The 4422-nt window shown below is 36.7% G+C and overlaps 1 long non-coding RNA gene across 1 annotated transcript in view; it reads left to right on the forward strand.

The window, feature by feature from the left end:
• LOC122148144 overlaps positions 1-2794 on the forward strand; it is a 17642-nt gene extending 14848 nt beyond the window's left edge. The window contains exon 4 of the long non-coding RNA XR_006162117.1: positions 2578-2794. This is a non-coding gene — a long non-coding RNA (uncharacterized LOC122148144). The remainder of the gene's footprint in view (positions 1-2577) is intronic.
• Positions 2795-4422: the final 1628 nt, after the last annotated feature.

Raw genomic sequence — 4422 nt, forward strand, 5'->3', positions numbered from 1 at the left:
TTTTCAGGTTTAAATTAGATTTTGAATCCCAGACTTTCGAATCTCACTGTATGCGTACATTTGAATTGAAGGAAGCGCATTGAGCCCCTGGGGCCATGACGGAGGTTTTTAGATGTGTAACAACTTCTGACCACCCGACTGACTTCCTTATCTGTCAGAGGGGTGTGACGCTGAGTGGGTATCAGGTTCTGTTCTGGGTGTCGCCCCATGACCTCACACGCTGACCCCTGAGACCTACACTTCCTATAGTGACATGAGAATAACACAATACTGCAATTCATCTTTTTTTTTTTTTTTTTTTTTTTTTTTTTTTTTTTTTTAGAAAATTGAATATTGTTATTTTGAGATTTTGATATTATTCAAAATCTAGGTAGTAAACTAAACCTGGGTGAAATGGTTTATTTTGTGATAATGACCAGCTGACTGTACATAATTTTGCTTATTAGGCTGATTAGCACATTAGATAAATGGACATGAATTATGGCTGTGAATAGAAATAATTGATTACATAATAATTGCATGATAATTAATTGCATGAAAAAGACCACAGAAAACTAGTTAAATAGGACATTGGTTGCCTGGGACATCAATCAATTATACAGTTAGTGGACAAAATACACAGTAAAATTTGTGATATTTTTCAATATTTTTACAATTTCAAATAACTGTTCTCTATTTGAATATATTTTAATATGTGATTTATTCCTGTGAAGCCAAAGCTATATTGTCAGGAGCCATTACTCCAGTCTTTAGTGTCACATGATAAATCATTATAATATGCTAATTTGGTGCTATGTTGCTTAAATGTTTGTGTAGATTTTTTTGGCATCTGCATCCGTTATAAAGGAATTTATAGAGATTTTAGCATCAGGAAGGCACTTCCCTTTTCCTGATGTCATAATGACATGGTCGCTGTGCTCCAGGATAGGATCTCCCTCTCTTCTCACACTCGACAATGGCAATTTGAAGAGGCACCCTGTTTACACTCTTAGACACCAACAAACTATATGTGTGTGTGTGAGATCCATTAGCCATGTGGAGCTCACCTCAGGCAGTGATTAAGAGGTCAAATGCACCTCAGTACAAAAAGGATAGACAGACAGAGGGATAGAAGAGAGGAAAGAGGAGGACAAAGACTTTAAAAGGCCCTCAAATGGTTTTTTAAAGCTTGCTTTCAAAAGGCGTTTCAGTTAAAAAGCCTGAATCCATTAAAGCTATCTGCTCTCCCTCTACTCACCTGCTCTTGCTGTGTCTTCAGGCCAAAGGCGTCAAAAAGGGTCTTCGAATAAACAACAACAGTATCAGGCAGTGCAGATTGGGGGTTCTCAACTGTTCTTTCTTCAGGACTGTATTCAGTGCAGTTTTTGAGGATGAAGGTCCGTGTTTGCATTTACTTCATTTGCCTAGCACCAAAATACCATAGTCTAACTTGGATGGACAGACAACAAAAGATATGATTTATTACAGTTAACTAAGACTAAAACCATAAAAAGTTACTTGAACTTTTACTGAAATAAAATAAAATATAAAATTACTTTTTCCAGTTAGTTGCCAAGCCAACATTTATCATTTGTATATATTTTAACAATGTACCAAAATAGCTTAAACTAAAATAAACAATAAAAATGAATAAAAACTACACACACACACACACACACACAAAACTACCACTAAAAATGACAAAACTACACAATAAAATTACTAAAATTTTAACTAAAATAAAAATGTATAAAAATACATTTAAAATATTAATAAAAACTTTAGCTATCTCAGTGATACTAAAATAACACTGATGGAAAGCATTTTCCCCCTTCCTTTTAAAAATTCATAAACCCATTTCTTCATAAGCCCTCAATTATAAAGTTACTTGCATCTTATCATTTGCATATAAAACCTGTGACCCTCCAGTTGAGCACCACTGTGAAAAAAAGAAAGGACTTGATTTATACTCTTAAGCAGTTCACATATTATAGCTTGACTTGAAAATGGGAAACGCACACATCCACACACATTTATCATAAAAGACGAAATACATTGTCGGAATGTCTAATGTTCCAGCTGTCTGAACATTCACCCTTAGCTACAGTAGGAGGAACCCAAGAATATATCACACAAGCCTCTGCACAGACACACACTGACTGGAATGTGTTTCTGACGGGTGTGAATTTGATGTTTGTCCAACCCCCTACACTCCAGCCTACTCTACCTATGCACCTCACTTTCTGCCTTTCTGTCTTTGTACAGACGGATTTACTAAAAGTGAAATCCAAACATGCAGCACATGTTGGCCCAAAGTTGGTACTGAAATAAACACTTTACAGCACAGAAATGTCAGATAAGTTCTTCCATTATTGTTTTCTCACATTAAGGATGTAAAATAATAGACAAATATAGGTCTTTAGAAAACTAGATGAATTTTCGTGTGTGTGTGTGTCTGGAATATATATGTGTCTGTAGATCATTCTTTTAGAGAAACTCATGGAAAGTTATTGTCTCGAAAGCAGGTAGAGGTTAAAGAGGACATTAGAGAGGCAGGTTATTTTGACCCAGACATTTTAATGTTCTTCCTTTGACCAGAGGAAGTTGTCTGGATGGCCAAAACGCCAATCACTCAACATCCCGCCTCCCCGCTGACAGGAGTTTCCTGTGATGAATGACAGGGCTGGACTGCAATAAAGAACTTGATTCAGTTTTACCCTCCAGATCATCTGAAAGACACTACTTAAGTAAAATGTAGAATAAGTGAAGAAGTGTACATAGGCTACCTCTGGTATTTCTTCAACATGGTAATTGTTTTAATTGCATGTGTGAAAATAGTTAAAGATCATCTGAGCTTTAACGCAACCAAAATTATACAGGATTTCTTAATTAATGTTTTGATAAAAGATCTCTACTGAATTGAACACACCTGAAATAAAAAATTTTAACATGACATCAGACTATATAACATATTTCCCTTGTGAATCACCAACAGGCAAGTTTATTCGAACTTGTTAATGTTTATAGAATGACTGTGAATGACTGTTTGTTTCATCATCATAAGCTTTTTAATTCATGGGAAAAAATAGAGCTGTTTTAAAGTGCCCGGATTAAAGATTAGATTGGTCAGAGAGAAAAAACTCAGTATCGGATATGTGAAAGTCAGGAAAAAACTATAGAAAGGTACACACACACAAATCCCCCACCACGGTCACCTTTAAGCCCTCTCCATGACCATCAATATGAAAGAGAACAGGAAGGAAGTTTTTAAAGGAAAAGCAGTGGGAGGGGGGGACCGCAGCTCATTTTAAACCACAGTCCTGTGCTGGCCTGACTTAATGAATATGTCGTTGTACTCTAATGGATTACGTTAAAGGGGTCTGTGTGGTTTTCCCTCCTGCCTTTCTCTGTCACCTCTCCAGCTGATCCCATTCATTCTAGCCTTGTGTAATCTAATCACAGCTAACTGGATTTATCTGCTGTCCTTTCACATTCAAACTCACATTACACACATGTGGCCCCCTGTTACAGAGACAGATAAATGAGCTTCTTCGGAATGAGAGTCAATCGAAGACAGATCAGCATCTTGGATCTGAGGATGAAGGGCCGTTCCACGCAGAGCTAATCCATCAGCTACATTCGGATGCTCTCGGTAAAATCCTTAACCATGCTTTGACTGATCCATTATACTTGCATTTGTGGCATAGAGAATGAACACGCAGGGAAGAAAGAGGCACTTAGATTCACTGATTCATGGACTGATCAACCTTGGGTTCCAATTAGAACCAAGTGGTGTTTTAGATTCTGATGTCATAGGGGAGTGTTTTTAAAGTACCACTAAAACTTTTTAATGTAGTTCTTATGCTACTTATTTGCAGTTCTTTAGAAAAAAGATGAAGATTTTTTTTATTTTTTTTATTTTTTTATAAACATCCAGCTACAGATTAGACTACAGTTGCCATATCTATTCTAATGGCTGACCTAAGTTTCACTGTGCTGAGTGAATGTTATTCTGAAAGGAACACTCTACTCCCTGTCTGTCAATGCATCAGATTCCCGGTACTCTCCTTAGCTACCAAACCTTTAGCAGTGCAGACTGGTCAGGTTCCCAAAAAACCCTGCTGACTCAGTCGCCCTATTCAGACAGAAGCTCAAAAGCTATTTAAAAACTGACAAAACAATTACTGCAAGACATACATTTAAAAGAGAAGCGCTCAACAGGGGGTCACACACCCATTCAACACATTCCTCTTGGTTTCACAATTTCTCTTTTTTTGGTTAAAGGATTAATATGCTGCAAAATGAATAATCTATCATCATTTACTCACCCTCACAATGTTCCAAACCTGCATTATGTATTGTGTGGAACAAGAAGCACATATTAATGACATAAAATGAAATCCTTCAAACTTCAAAAAGGATACAAAAGCACAATAACAACAC

The sequence above is a fragment of the Cyprinus carpio genome, chromosome A17 (assembly GCF_018340385.1).
Source record: "Cyprinus carpio isolate SPL01 chromosome A17, ASM1834038v1, whole genome shotgun sequence".
Lineage (NCBI taxonomy): Eukaryota > Metazoa > Chordata > Actinopteri > Cypriniformes > Cyprinidae > Cyprinus > Cyprinus carpio.